Source organism: Anneissia japonica, unplaced genomic scaffold (genome assembly GCF_011630105.1).
Source record: "Anneissia japonica isolate Jap-2015-1 unplaced genomic scaffold, ASM1163010v1 scaffold288292_len1863012_cov191, whole genome shotgun sequence".
NCBI lineage: Eukaryota > Metazoa > Echinodermata > Crinoidea > Comatulida > Comatulidae > Anneissia > Anneissia japonica.
Window position 1 is genome coordinate 863222 of NW_022688773.1, and position 17154 is coordinate 880375.

The following is a 17154-nucleotide window of genomic DNA, read 5'->3' on the forward strand; positions in this document are numbered from 1 at the left end:
TAATGCCATTTTCAAAATCTATTTTTCCCCAATCCTTTCCATTTTCTATCAAATCTTCTATCAAACTTTTTTTTTTGAATAATTTTTTTTCAAATCAGTAGTATGTTACCATCCCCCCCCCCTTCCACCGGGGTAACATGCACAAAATCCTATATTTGTAGTCATATTTAGCGCAGTAACATGCAACCCAACCAGGTACCCAATAAACTACTAGATGGAGAGAAGCAATGCAGGTAAAAGTGACTATAAAATCTACATTCATATTATATTTATGGCTACAAGAAATCTCAATTAGGCTCTATGAGCGTGACATTATATAGAGGGCAGCAGACTGATTTCAAACTGTTTGTGTAAAGCAAAATTAATAATAAAAACTTGGCATTCTAAAACAGTTGACTGATTTCTCCATTAGCAAGTTAGAGGAAAACCAACCACATATAATATTTACATTAAGAAAAAAACTACTCAGAGATATTAAGGTCATTTTTTTTATGCATATTTATCAGCTCCCTCATTTGACCTTTCATTCCCCTTTCATTTTATTTATCACCATAGTGTCATCTTTAGTTCTGAATTAAAAGCACTATATTATATCTGACAGATAGTTTGGCCTATCCTATGTTAACCATGAATCAAATCTTGGCATCATGATGTATGTACAAAACTACCTGTAACACCATTATCATTAATTATACATGTGTTTAACATCCTTAAAATATCCGAAGAGGTTCTGCAAAATTGAATACGCCAAACTTTCTCTGACCAAATTCCGTTCAGAGATAATATAAATCAAAGATTATAATATTAACTTTATATTATATTTTCTATTTGAGTCCCATCAGAATTATCCTAAGAATCTATATTTCAAACAAAATTTGCATACTGGCCACATGCATAATTCTAAAATTTAGAAACACCACCTACAAACAGCCCACAGTCATTAGATGTACACTTGTACATAAGCAATTGCAAAGATGTAAACCTGCCTCCAGTCAAATGCTTAAGCATGTAAACTGCAAGAAACATGCATAATCACAAACAGCAGTTATAAAACTATACCTACAACCAGATTGAATGTATAATTAGATGCACACCTGCATCTAGATAGAATGCATAATTAAATTTATACCTCAATATTGGATCACAAGCTTAGATACTATATATCCAGGTCACATACATAATATTAGACAACATCGAGGTCACATATAGAATTAGATGAACACCTGCATTCAAATCACATCCATAATTAGTTTCAACTACGTCATATGCAATTAGACACCTGCATTATAGTCACATGTAAAATTACTTCCAGGTCATATTTAAAAATACACATCCAGGTCATAATTGCAGAAACAATGTGACCAGCGGTTGCATTACATTATGAACTCCCAGAACATTTTTGAGAATATTTAGTTAAAAAAATTAAAATAATAAAAAAGTGTCCACCTCTCTTTCTAGACAACCAGTTTTATGCAAAACAAATTTCAATTGCGCTCTGTAAGACATTTTATTTAAATTAACTTCAGAGGCACAAAAACAATTTTCCACAGACCTTCAGGAAATACGCATAATTAGATGCATGCCTGCATTCAAGTACCCATGAATTTTAAATCGCACCTCTTTTTTCATTACATCATTAGCATGTTATTTTACGTGAACTATTCCAGCGGCATTAACAAAACAGCAAGTGAATATTGCAAGTGCATATTTTTGTAAAACTTGACGAATGATGTTAATTATCAGATGGCAGATATTGAGAGCAACTTCAAGAACCCCATCAAGTTACAACCTCGTGGATGCAAGCAACTGTTACGCTTTGAGGCATTTAAGTGCTTCTCTAATTCAACGGATTTTCAGATAAACACCGATTTTTAGAAAACATATTTATTTACTAAAATAACAATGGATTCTATTCAGTATTTTTTGTTTTTTATTCTATTAAAATGTTTTAATATCTTTTTTATTACCTTTCTATTTTCTTTTTTTTTTTCAAATTTATTGTCTTAAAAACAAAATTACATAATTTCATTCAAGGAAAAAATCCCAAAATCAACACATCAATTAGGCAAGACTTTTTTATACCTTGTTTAGTGTACTCTCCGACCGCTCAAAATGATGAATTTGAATAGACATAAAATCTTATTTTTGGCCAGTTAGCGCACCTTCTGCCACAAAAAAAATGAAAATTGCATTTGAAAAAATTTTATATTTATTTTTATTACACCCTTCCCTCCCATGAAATCTCTCCCCAAATAAGATTTCTTCCTTAATTATATAAACTTAAAACATTCATTATTACCTCATTACTACACTGTTTAATTAATAAAATCTTGATTTTCTTCTCCATCTATATGGTTTCGGCATCTTCTCATTTTTGTTAAGTGAGAAGACAAAATTTTATTTTATTTTTTTGCCGCCCTCCTCTGACGATCTTTAAAAAACATAAGTTTGCAAAACAATATATAAAGTCTCGTTTTAATATGAAAATGAGGTAATGTTGGTTTTATGTTCCTAGAAGCCGCATCTTGTGATGAGGTTAACCACATCCTCCAATTCGTGCTTTGCAAACAATAAACCTGAAACTGTTACATGAACATGTATCAGAATATATAATTGTCATTGTGACTTAAGGATTATATTTTGTAATTGCAGACAATGTTTGGCACAAATACATATTAATGAATGCTTTACATTACTTCTTTCTCAATGTTTGTAAATGTATTCCATATCTAAATTTTCAGTAATGTTTAGTAGTATATTGTTATCCAAGTTCGACAATATTTGCAATTTACATGTTTCAATACCGTAAAATATTTGGCAAACAAGTTTTCCAGTGGCATACTATACATTCACAACTCTTTGCCAACTAGTCAACAACATACTAATCACTATGTTGTGCACATTGCAGTCAACCCTGTGTGACAATAATTTTCACTGCAGACTATGTTCTGTAGTTGCAGACAGTAACCTTTGGTTGACCACTTTTCATTGTAGACTATGTTTTGCACTTGCATACAACCCTTAGAAGACTACCATTTTCCCTGGCAGACTATAAACTCTACATGACTAGAATTGCTTCCTGAATTTCTGACCACATTAGAGTTGAATGACTTGGAATTCGGGCCACCCAAGAAAGTAAACCATCCTAAAAATTTCAAAAAATACAAAATTTGTATGGACCATCAGTAGCCACAGCGCATTATCACCTTCCTGGTAAATTGGACAGTACACATGGGACACAATCTCCTACTGTTTTCAGACAGGTGTGCTGTGTTCTTTAACATGCAAATGAGCTGTCTTGTACATGGGAATAATGGCTTTAAAGTCTACTCTACAAGATATTTAGTGCACATCTGGTTACTACTGCTACTACCAGTTTTTACTAGTTACTACCAGTTTTTACTGGTTACTACCAGTTTTTACTAGTTACTACCAGTTTTTATTAATTCTACACAGCTCTGAAGTATTGAAGAATCTTGCTTAAATAACATAGCTGAACACACAAAAACCATTATGAATAATTTCTAATGTTTATACATTTACTTTCTCAATAACACTTTTTAAACCAAAACTACCTGTTTCCCCCATTTCGCCATGTTGTTGTGACTGAATTTATGTAGACAGTATCCAATAGCCCCAAGTTATTAATCAATCAAGCAATGTTGATGACAAATAACGATGATATTGACATCATTAGTAATCCTTTCTCTGCAAAGTGTCTTGATTCGAGGATGATGTGATTGTTACGGCATCTTATTGGATGTGACGATTAAACGTATATATTCCGACAGCAAAACTGCCTGTGGCAGATAAGGCACTGATCCAAACATTATTCATACAAGCTCCCAGTAATATGCAAGTTGCCAAATTTTAACATACACTTGAATAATTATCATTTGTTGTTTAAATGTTGAATAGTGGAACTTTGCATCAAATTAAACATCACCACTGATACCACAACTACTCATTATTGATGGTCACCATGAATTACCACTGGTGATCACCATCACCATTGATGATCACAAAACTACTGATGATCACTATCACCAATAGTAATCATCCTTACTTTTGATGATCATCATCACCATCAACAATAGTGATAATGATCACTACTACCATTGACTACCATCACCATTGATGACTACCATCACCATTGATGACTACCATCACTATTGATAACTACCATCATCATTGATGACCACCATCATTATTGATTACTACCATCACCACTAATTTTAGACCAAATTATTTGCGCCCCCCCCCAGTCGCCCCACAGTCACGTAGTTAAAAATCATATTTTGCGAATTAGCGCCCCTTAAGTGATCATCGAGCCCCCACACCACCTTCGCACACCCCATGAGCACCCCCATTTCAAAACTTCTACCTACACCACTGATTCCAAAGAAATGCCCCTTTAAGTCATCTTCTATTTGAGACAGTTTTCATCAGGTTACACCATAAAAATAACATCATACAACAGGCAAATGATGTTGCCAATCCCAATTTATTAGCCTATAATAATTCTATATCAATGGAATGGACCTCTGACAATATAAAAAAAAAAACTGGGTCATTTGTATCATTACAGTATCAGTGGCAATACAACTTGGGAACAATATGATGATGATCATCATCAAATATGCTGTTTTTCTTGCTGAAATTATGCATTTAGAGAACACAAGTATAAACAATGCACAACAATCATTCTATTTTTTATAAATATAAAACAACATTTCAAATGGTAACAATATAAATCTTGAAAACACATTTTTAGTTTACTGAAGCTATAATTTTGCAGATTGCATTACCTGACAAAGTTTTAGATAGCAGCCATTTTGTTGTGAAAATATGAACCAGATGACACGGAACAAGGGGTGTTGCGTTATGGAGAGTAATGTGTGACTGGAAATGGTCTGGCAGTTGGTTGTTACCATGCTCCAGTGATGTTGGAGTACAGCAAGATGAAACTATTTATGTAATGCATGAATAAAGTTGGGGGTTTGTCGGGTAGTGAAATGATTATTGTACATTTTAAGTGTTCCCTCCATGCATAAGTGTAAGCTAAATTACGGTGATTAATGAGCGAAGATGTGGTGACAACTATTACGAAGTTTCCTCTTTTCAGGAGGGGATGCAAATGCTTTGTGAAAATGAGTACGCGGCGGCCCGCGGTACTCATTTTCACAAAGGAATACATTCAGCTGGTTAGTTAACAATAGGCCTATGCAAATTTACATGAACACCTGGTAAGAAAGGTGCAATCACGTTCTGTTGCCTAGCAAACGTCTGTACTGTAGCGTCGGGGCTAGCCTACTGATGTACTGTGCATAGCAGGGGACGATGAAGCATAATATGACTAAGCCTAGGCCTAAGTAGACAGTGCAATTTTATGTGATAGAAAGTAGGCCTACATTTTCGAAAGAAATAAATTAAAATAAGAAAAAAATTAACTAGGGCCTAAGAATAATTCAGTTGCAGACGTACCTTGTTTAAGTATTATATGCTAACTATGCGGCTCTTGTAGCCCTAGCTAGAAGACACTCATGTGCAAAGCATTGGTGTTTGGTGTTTGTTTATCCATGAAAAAAGCACGCCGGGAAAGTTTGCTTTACCAGGAAAAGGTGACTTAATCTAGCTTATGACGTATGCATGCTAACTATAGCGCGAGTGTGACGTCACCAAAAAATAAAAATTTTCTATTATAACCAAAATATTAATAACTACAAGGTTTGTGGGCGTAAATTCCATTAATACAAATTAAGGGTAGCACCACCTCCTTGCCATACAAATTACAGCTCCCATTGACGTCTCAGTCGAGAAATACGGGTAGCTGAAGTTTTTCTCGAAAATCTGACTACAAAACCAAATCGAAAAATTCACGTTCCACTTCTGACTCTGAGTTGCTTCGCACACGCCGCTGAGGGCGGCATTCTGGGAAAACTGTGTCCAGAATATCTATCAATAAATTATCCCATGAGAATTAGATATCCAAAGTATATCAGTGAATATGGGAAATTTGACCCTTGACCGAGGTGAAATCTACGGGAGACAGAACAAAACAAGAAAAATTATTGGAAATAGCATGACAATACTGATACAATTATTATTATCTTTATTATTATTATTATTATTATTGAAAAAACATTTAAACTTATTTAACAATGAGATTAACCATTTTGTCATTCAGCGCCACCGAACATTACTTCATGTGATGGAATTTGGCGATATTAAAGTTAATTTTATTGATTGATTTACTGATTGATTGTTTAGCACTACATTACTAATAGTGGAAGAGTAAAAATCAAACAACATACATTATAAGATAGCCAGTGTTTACAACTATTTTAGCGGCAGGATGATGCCGCCTGCCTAGGCCAGTGAGAATGAAGGCATGTCCCTGTCACACCATAGAAGTATAACACATAATGCTATCCTTCTATTTCTCCTTCTCATTCCTTCTGTAAAGTACATCAACTTCCTATCTGATGGCTTGTCTGACAAAAAAATAGGACATTTTTTTTAATTTTTAAAATATTTAATGAGGAAAAAATGTTTAAAACATCTTAGAACATCTTTCAATGGCCCAAAATATTCTAGTTTATTTAAGTAGTTGGGGATTCCCTTTGACTCCATACAGGGTTCATTCCTTACCCCACTGAAAACAGACTAACCAAACCCCACATCAGAAAAATCCTGGCACAGACACTGCTAAACAATAAACATCAAATATTTCAAGTTCATGTCAGAGTTACTTGCTACAAGACCAAAATGGATGTTTTATTGTTGATTACTGCATTATCATCGATCAGTATGCAAGACAGACCATGAAATTTTGAGATATTTTAAACGACATTATTTCAGAAAGGTGTTAAAGTGATGTGGAACAGTAAAATCAAACAAATTTGAATGAAAGTTACATTTTATGATATTAAAGACTTTTTTTACAAAAAAGTATCTGTATACCAAGTACAGAATGCTAAGAGGTAAATATAAAAAGATGAGGAAGATGGAAAGGGGGAGGGGGGTCTGGTGAAAGAAGGGTGTAGTAAACATATCACGATGCTAACGAACAATCTGAATCAATGTGTGTGTGTGGAACTAACTGCGAAATAATGACACATACAAAACAAAAGCACTTACAGACACCAACGAACACACATGTTAGTATTTCCCATGTACATGTGTGCACAATGAACGACCTGCTTTTAGTCTAGAGTCCAGAAAGTCATTCAATTATAATACATTATATGTACATACTTGTTAATAATCAACGTTCAAAATTAATTAGAATTTTTCCCTTAAAGCAATAAAAAAAAATCATATATTTAAGAGGTACTAAAATTAAAGATACTAAAATAAGAACAATGGATTTTTTTTAACAAAAAAAAAAAATTATCAAAATGAAAATTATAAGTATTCAGTAAAGCTACACATAAATTAAATTTAATTATGAAATCTTAAGCTATATAATTTAGGAATTAACTTTTTAGGGATTTTTTTCTACAATCAATTTAAAAACCTAGCTCAGAAGAGGCAAAAATTATGTTTTTTTACAAATTATATATTTAAAGGATAATTTGAAGAAATAATGTTTGCAAATAAAACAAGAAAAACAAGAAAAAAAACCCCAGAAATATATTAATACCACCTATTGTACTAGATATAAATTAACTTTGGACTAAATAAATTAAGATATTTAGATATATTTAGATGTTTAGGATTAAAGGCAGATGCTACAGAATGTTAAAGTTCTTAGGATTTAACAGACTGGGAAAAAAATGAAGGCCTTAATAATTAAAATTGTTGGTATTTATGATTGGAATTTTGGGATTTAATACTTTGGGATCTTTATTTACTTAGGTAAAATATTTAATACTAATTAAACTCTTGGGATAAAATATAGGCATGCAAAGATTTATTTTGGTATTTCTAGATTAAGGTGGATTTTAAATTAAAGATAAGGGGATACTTTTAATGATCTAAAATTGTCTAAAATAAATTTCAGTTATTTAGAATTGATAACAATAACAGATTTAGGATTAAGGATTTTACTGTGATAAAACAAAATTTAGAGTTGATAGCAAGTTTGAAGATTAATGAAACTTTTGCTAATATTCATTTTGATTACCAAGTTTAGTAATTTTTAAAAGTTTAAATATTTATTTCGCCGTGGCTAGAGATACGGTACCGTATCGGAACTTCCGATTGCTAAAGGTACAGTAAATGATATTACGTCATGCGATTCATGTGTGACGTCATTCAGTGCACTGCTGCTGCAAGAGTAGTGAGAGTGTGTTTCAGCGTGACCACTGCTTGGGTATTTACCCAAGATCTTAGGTATTTTGACTTGGTCTTGGGTTCTTGGGTATTCCGTTCAAATCCTTGGGTATTTTATTTTTTCTAACAAAATTAAATATTTTTGTCATAGAGGAAGAATTGGTTTATAAATTGAACTAAAAGGAAAACTATACATGCGAAAAACACGTATTTTTCAAATTTTAATGCATTTTCAGGAAGTTTGGGTAATTTTGGGCAATTTTTGCTGAATCTTTCAGCCCAGTCATTGGGTATATCAAAAATTGTGAATGGTCATGCTGGTATGTTTTAGCAACGATCGAAGATTCCTTCGTTTGCGGGTGTTGTTGACAAGCTCTGATTAATATTCTGGATTTTTAACCCAAACATTGTGATAAGCCCCAATCGAAATACATGAAATGGGCCTAAATTTTTATGACATAAATTTGATCGTAACTGTTCGCGCCACGTTTCTCATGATCGCGACGTCGATTTTGCAAAAAAGCCAAAATCGAGTCGGTCATTTCTATTGGCTAATCATGGCGTAATATCATTTACCGTACCTTTAGCATTCGGAAGTTCTGATACGGTACCGTATCTCTAGCCACGGCGTATTTATTTAATAAGTATCCTTGTAAAGCAACACAAACTTTGACCGAACAAATTAAATAAAAATTACTAATACTATATCTTTATGAAATATGTGACTTTTGCAAACTTTACCTTATGAATACAAGTAAATTATCAAAAATTTAAACTTTGGAATATTTCTGTAAGCAAAAGTTACAGAAATCTATTGTATATTAGGCTGGTTTACTTTGAGTTAAGATCTTATTTTCTTTCCAAATAAACTCTTTTTTTTTAAATTATTTTTTGTAAATTTCATTCATCTTCTGAAAATAATACTAAATCATTTGTTTATTCATCATATTTTCATTTGTAAAAGTTATAAAGTATTATAAAATCTTTCACTGCACAGGTCTTGTTTTCAACTAAAATAACATGGAAATATACTCTTGAACAAAATATAGCACAGGAACAGGCCATTACCAACTCCAACAGGTTCACCTAAAAGTGTAATAAATCACTGTCAAGTTGTAAAATAAATCAGGCCTACTTACAGAACTAACACAGCATAAACAGGTCTTCTTGAGTAGCTTCCTCTCCTGTGTAGCCATGGTAGTAGAACTTGCTTAACTTGAAACCATCAAGGCCTAGCTTATTTCTAGGCCACAGTTTCTTAGAGACAGATGTTTCTAGGTATACGTTCTTTCCCATGCACATTAAATTCAATGGATATTAGGAGCTTCAGGCTGTTGATTCATTCTGTATGCCAGTCAGATGAGTTATCAAGTCTCCATGAATATATCAAATGCCACCATCACCCAATTGATGGTGCCAATTTCAACTGAGTTATAAGAATCTTTCTTCTCATTGTTTAAGACAAGGCAGTTGGACTCTTCCATTCATAAAAAAGGGGATTTTAGGTTTTAAATACTATCATTTAAGTCTTTAACTACTGGACTCTACAGATTGCTATTCGAATTTACAATTTTTCATGTCTTCCTAAAATATCTTTGGATTACAGCGGTTATAAAAAAGCGAGCATGTGAATGAAAGGAAATTAAAAATGTCAAAGTGTGCGAGGTCTTTCGGCGTACACAGCCGTACGTAATACATCATCCACTTCTGTGTAAACACAAACTCTAATTAAAGATTTCTCTGCATTAAGATATGGCCTATGCCCAGTTTAATGTCGTAGAGTTGTGTGAATCACTGCCTCTTATGTCTTAATATCAATCACAGCATTGTTTTACTTACAGCCAAAATATTTACTAAAACATTCATCATTACTAATTAAGGCCAAATAAAATATATTGCTAGTTTCAAATCCCCACCTTTATTAAATTTTGGAGCCCAAAAAAAAAACCAAAAAAAAACAATCAATTTTTCCATAGAAAATAAAAATAATGATGTGAAAGATTGTTGTTGATTGTTGAAGAGGTTGAAACACAAATAGCAAAACTACACTACAAAAATGCATTTTATTTCTTTTATTAAAAAAAAAATGTTATGTTGTAGCCTGTTTACAATTGTGAAAAACAAATAGTAAAACATCCTCAACAAAAAATATTTTCAAATCCCAGATGTAAAATTAATAATTAATTTGATTTGGCCTAATAGTATGAGTTGATATGGTACCCATCTTACAATGATTGGCTCCTAGGTTCAAATCCATAAAATGCAAAAAATAAAAATTAACTCATAGCTCAATCAAAGCCTATGTTCTTTTATGTCACAAAGCAAAAAAAAAAAAAAAATTCCAATATATTTGTGAATATTCTCAATCATTCTGGTAGTGTAAAATGAGACGTGATATGATAACAAGCAAGTCCAAGATGGACACTTTCAATTTTGCATTGTAAATTCAAATAAATTACAAAAAATAACAATACTGTTAATATGAATAATTAATAACTTAACAACAAACTGAATGATTACCGTATAATTATCATGGAATATTGTACAGTATAATCGTCTACTCTTTTCCAATATAATGAAGTTTTTCTATTATTAAATATTTCTATTTTGCTCTGTGCCAGTACTATTAAGACCAATAGCTTACATCCCATTCAAAGGCCAAAGTAAACTAAGGTCTTGCATAAGAATGTAAACAGATTGACATGTTTCAAACTGGGAAAAAAAAACAAACTTGTTCCCAAGCTTAATCCCTACATCTGTGGTACCACGCTAAACTAGATACAATTAACAATGTCATCGTAAACTCCAATACACTTGCCAATGGGACAGAGAAATTTATCGTACACCTATGCACTGGTCGTCATGCCAACAACTGGCGAGCAAAGATGTAAAGAATGCATAGATATGTATATAACATATAACATAGATCATAGATATTAATCATGCAATTTGCATCCTACATATGAATTGTCACTCATACATACTGACTAATTGCATAATCACTGGACTCATCTATCCATCTAATCACTGTACACGATAATTTATTTATTATAGGAATCTAATTACATACATGTGTAACGGAATCAGGTAACTTAAAGACCTTAGATAACTAAACTGGGGGTCATTTAATATTTTCTTACAGGAATACTTGAATATTTTAATGATAGTTATTTCAAAATATACAGAATTATTTAAAAATTATAAGAATATTTTGTGGTGGAAATTAGCAAGGGAAATTACTTTCAAAAGAACTCATTACATTGATCAATAAACCACAGGAGAAGTAATAAGGTAAAAAGTAAACATCTATCCACTGGAATCATATTACTAACAAAACACTAAGTTGTTAAATATCCCTATATTATATAATGGAATCACCCAATCTACCTTCTAAGTTGCTTACATTTCTCGGCTTAAGAGCAGCTGTGCATTAATGCTAAATATTCCACATGCCACAAAGGTACTGTCATGTTCATGTCAAAGGTTATTTCATGCTTCCACCTAACTTGAAATAGTCTGACATTTTATTTCCATAGGTCACATAGGGTGACTTGTTTTAAAGAGATTTGACAAACCAGGTCCCTATATTGAATATGACTCAACATAAGGTGTCAACCATTCAAGAAATGGCTATGGGGTTGGACCAATCACAATGCAATGATTGGATCACATGACTGAACTAATAAAAAAATAAAAACATGAACAATTTCATAAGTTCAACTGAGACAACTGAGAGGGCGCTTAACATTTGACCTCAGGATTCAAATGAAATTGAAGAATCCTACACCTGACAAGTCTACCAATTCAATGGCATACTTCATGGAAAAGGTTCTATATTTACATTTATTTATACGCATTCCAATTTTAGTCTGAATTTCAAAGTAATTTAATATATTCATATATTTAATGGAAAGTTCTACATGAGGAGCATTAACCTTTCACTAAACAAAATTACAATATTATTTTTTCTTCTATAACTATACTCTTAAATGTAGCCTCCCCATGTAATGTTTGAAGCCAGTATTACCAACCTAGGGGTGAGAGTCTGAGGGGAAAAATGCCTATGACACCAGTATAAAATAATAAAGAAAAATACATACTAACAAATTGTAGACTGCTAGTGTCAAATTCATTACAAAAAAAAACACATTGAAATATTAATTTTCTAAAAAGTACAATTATTCTGAATTGCTTTGTATTTCGTATAAAATGCAGCGCCCTCTCTGTTCATTTGGTGGATCCTAGTGACCTTTCCTTGACCCTAAGCTCCCCACCAACCTTGGGCAGATATGAACACTTTTGGGGAAAATCAGATTTTTTTTTTTTTTTTTTTTCAATCATATTTTTTCAATCAATAATTTTTATTTTTTTATTTTGCTAAAGCCAAATATCACCCATATATTGTTTGCTAGTGCATTGATGTTCAAAGTAAAATTTAAATTTCAAATTCAAAGTTTTTTTTTTCCTTGACCATTAATTGATTATATTGTCTGTTATTTACATTATTAATTTCTTTTTTTAAGGTTCAGTAAAAAAAAAATTAAATCAACAAACAATTGTTTTAATTTGTGCAGCAAGTGGAGCAACTGAATATTAAAAATTAACTTTTGATATTTTTAGAAAACTAAAACTATAATCAGTAGATTCTATATTCCAATATGTCTTCAACATTATCATAATCATAATGAACTAAAATTATAAGTTTAAATAAAAATATTTAATTCATGAGACAGCTACTTTCATATTATTCCTGTTTTAGCAGTGCAAATTGACTGTCGATAACATAAAATATATCAAATGATTGTGAACAAGCCGAAATAACCTTTATGCTGTCATGGTTACAGCTATCAAATGCAGCAAAACAATGTAAGGCATAATACCACGATTATAATTTTTTCAAAGCAAAATTATATTTTGAAATATATTAATTACAGCTTTATTCAATTTCTTTCTGAGCTTTTTTCATTTATCCAATTTAAGATTTACTGATGTTTGTTCTATTCAGCCAATTTTATAACACTCAAGAGCTATATTGGGATTAAGACTTGCAAAGCTAGGATTTTACATTCTTGCTAAGCCAAGATATCAATTGATTACTTAGCTTATAACAGGGTCACTACCCTTGTTCAATTACTAAGATTTCACTTCTAACTTGAACTAGTCTGGCTCAGTTCAAACAACTGGAAAGATAACCACATCCAAATAGCCATGGTTGCCTGAGAAGAGGTCAGGGGTATAATACCCCCATTTGACAAGACTAGACCCTGTCATCAGATGTAACTTGAGGTGGTTGTACTAAAAATATTAATTTGCCAATTGAAGCAAAGATACTATGATTGAAGTTTCCAATATATTAGGCCAAAAAAAAATGTTTGCTTGCCCTCCTCCACCCACCCCTAACTGAAAAAAATAGGTGCGGAAAAACAAAAAAACTTATAAAAAAAATTTTTTTAGCTTTTTTCTTTACAAATTTTTAAAAAAATGTGAATTAATTTATTTATATTTTTTGCCAGATCCCCTACACATTTGTCTAAATTTGTCGTCAGATTAAGATATTGCCATTCTAGGATTATTTTTATTCCATCTGATAAGTATCTTAAAAAAAAAAAAAAAGCTTTTTCAAACCGCCCCTATTTATCATTTTTAAGAAAAAGAAGGGCAAACAAACAATTTTTTTTTTTTTTTTACCTTAGTCTAAAATTACAATTTTTACTATCTTTAAAAATATATATTTCTCCACCTGATGGCACCATGATTTTACTACAAGACCATGGTTATTTACTTATTTAAAACCATATTATGGAGGGTAGCCCATCTAGCAAAGCCAATCATTTGGGTCTCTTACATACATAAAAACTACAAATTTCAACAAAGTGTACCAAAGGATAATTTTCTGTTTTGAGAATGATTAAAATTAAATTTGAATTTGTTTTCAACAGGTAGAATAGGATCAATGGGGCTTCAAATATAACTTAATCTTTAAACATATCAATTCTAAAAAATATCGCTACAAATCTCAAAGTCAAAAGCTACCGTACTCAAAGAGATGTATATATAATTACCATACACAATACATCTAGCAGACATGTGACATTAAAATAGAAAACAGTAAGGCAATACGCTTTAATGTTAGGTGTTCAGATCTTTTTATCCGAACCGCTTAATGTAAAAATTACTTATTTATTACTGCTGTACAACAGTGAGTTACGAATTACGAAGGCAAGAGCAGTAAAAATTGACAACTCATAGCGAGAACTTGTACCTCAACAAAGATTTTAATTTATGAAGGCAGTTCAGTAATGTAATAGTTCAATTATAAGGAAAAACATTTCCTTTCTTCAATATTGATTTTCCCATATTTTGTTTAAAATAACAATATATCAAGTTATTTTAATATAAATTTTCAATATAAATTTGAAATTTGCATATTTTACAATAATCTTAATTCTTAAATGATCACCTTTTTGCTGGATAGACCACCCTCAAATAACATGGTTAAAATAAAAATAAATACATAAATATAATAAATAATTATAAAATCAACAGTAATGTACAATTTTAGTTAAACAAATACTTCAAGAAATAAAAGGTTTTTAATTACATTTAGAGTCTAAATATAATTTAACCAAGCTTCAAGTCTCGTTGATATAAATTCACAATTGTAATTAAATTCCCGGGAAAACTGACACTAATGGAAGACGCGGGTTTAAGATTGAATAATTGCCATCGTGCCCTAGTTGTGTTTACACAGATGAGATTTTCATTCATCATATGACGATAGTACAGTACTCAACATGTAAACAAGAATTGATGCTATTAATGCCTTAGCATGCAAGATAACCACAGATACTAGTATCTTTAATATAACCTTATAACTTTAGTATGGCGAGACTTTTTTTATACCTTGTATTGCAAACTTTTTTGTTTAAATCGTCAGAGAAGGGCGGAAAAAAATATAACAAAAATTTTATTTTTCACTCTAGCGAATAGTTTTGCTAAAAATATCAAAAACTCAGGATAAAATAAAAATAAAATTTTATTGGTGAATGCAAACAGTGTAGTAATGGGATCGGGGGGGGGGGGGGGGTTGGGGCGTAATAAAAATTTTTCTGAAATTTCCATTTTTTTTTGTGGCGACTATACTTGCGTTAATTGGCCAAAAAGAAAATTTTATTTTTATTTGAAATCATAATTATTGGCGGGCAGCAGGTTAGCTAAACAGGGTTAATAAATTCTCTTCTAAAATATGAAACATATTCTACCGTCAAAAATACTACATCAACTATAATCTATTTAATTGTCGTTATTCTACTTCTTTATGGTAATAATCTATCAATTCGGAAAATATTCATGAATCTATATCATCTTTCCTTCTTTTTTTTTTTTTGGTAAACTAAATTCTAATATCGAAATGGCATCCATTATGAAAATTACAAAATTGTGCTTGGCACTAAAATTTCCAACTGCATGGAATAATTAAAGTATAGAGAAATGTTAATATTTACCGTAATGTGAATAAATTTTATCTTATAGAATCACAATTTTTACATGTTGTCCCTAACAGGGATTTAGCCAGAACAACGAAATAGGCCATCCAAAATGGAAGCCAGTGGGCGTGGCCCTGAGCCGCTGGTGCCATGCCCACTCCGATTTGGGGCCACGCCCCCTCCCAAACATTAGAAAAAAAATTAAAATTTATGATCTTTAGAGAGCATTTTAAAGGTATTTAAATGTTGGAATTTTGTCTTCAACGGAATAGTGTTGAATTAGCTATCACAAAAATATTTCAGTTATAGACATAGATTGCACACGGCTACTCATATAATTTTTCTAGGCTATGCAGATGCATCTTCATCTCTCGCCTTTTTAGTCTAATGTAAATTCTACTCTAGGTCCTCCGAATCAAGATAAAGGCCTACTGTCTTTTGTTGACTAATAAAATTTAAGTTTTGGTGTTAACAACAAATCTTCCTTTCAGTATTTTATGAATTAATTATAACCAGAGTTACGAACAGCTTTTGGCTTTTTATGGAGAATACGATTCAAGATTTAAGAGACCAACAATATGTCGGGGAACCGAATAGTAGTGTATTGTATTTCCAGAGCCACGTGCATGCGGGTGACTCAGCACCGTCCATTTTCCAGCGCGGGGTATAAATATTTTTAACACGACGAGTGTTTTTTAAGTAAATATTTCACCGGGTAGGCAATAGTTAAGCCTTACATTTTTGGGAATTCCCACCGAATATAAGTATGAAAACAATGTACATTCAATTAATAAATGTTGTTTAAATCAATAATATGATTTAGCTTTTGTTAAATGTAATATTCAATAGATTTGAAGAATATAAAGAATTTGCTAAAGGTAGACCAGGCCAAAAGGCAAGGCGTCACGGTAAAAGTGGCCGTCCTAAATAATTGTTGGCCATCCAAAAGACGGCAGGACGGCTGGCTGGCTAAGCCTATGGTCCCTAATGAATTGGGTAAAATAAATGTCTAATTAGCTTACATATTAACATGAGTTTCAATCATACAAAACATTTAAATCTTTGTATTTTTTCATCTACCAAACACTATTCTTTATACTTGATGCTCTACTAAATGCATTGGAAGTTTATAGTTGTGCAAAAAATCAGGAATATTTCAAAATTGATTTCTGGAGGGGGTATTTATTTAAGGGGGAATTTATTTGAATAAATATAGTAAATAAATATAAACATTCACAAAACCGTCATATAGAATAATACTCATATAAATTGTATGTAATACACACACACACATCATCATCATCATCGTAGTCAAGGCCTACTGTTTTCTGCACGGGAGAGTTTAGACTCCATAGAAACCTGCATATTAACTATAACCAGGAGGATGTAT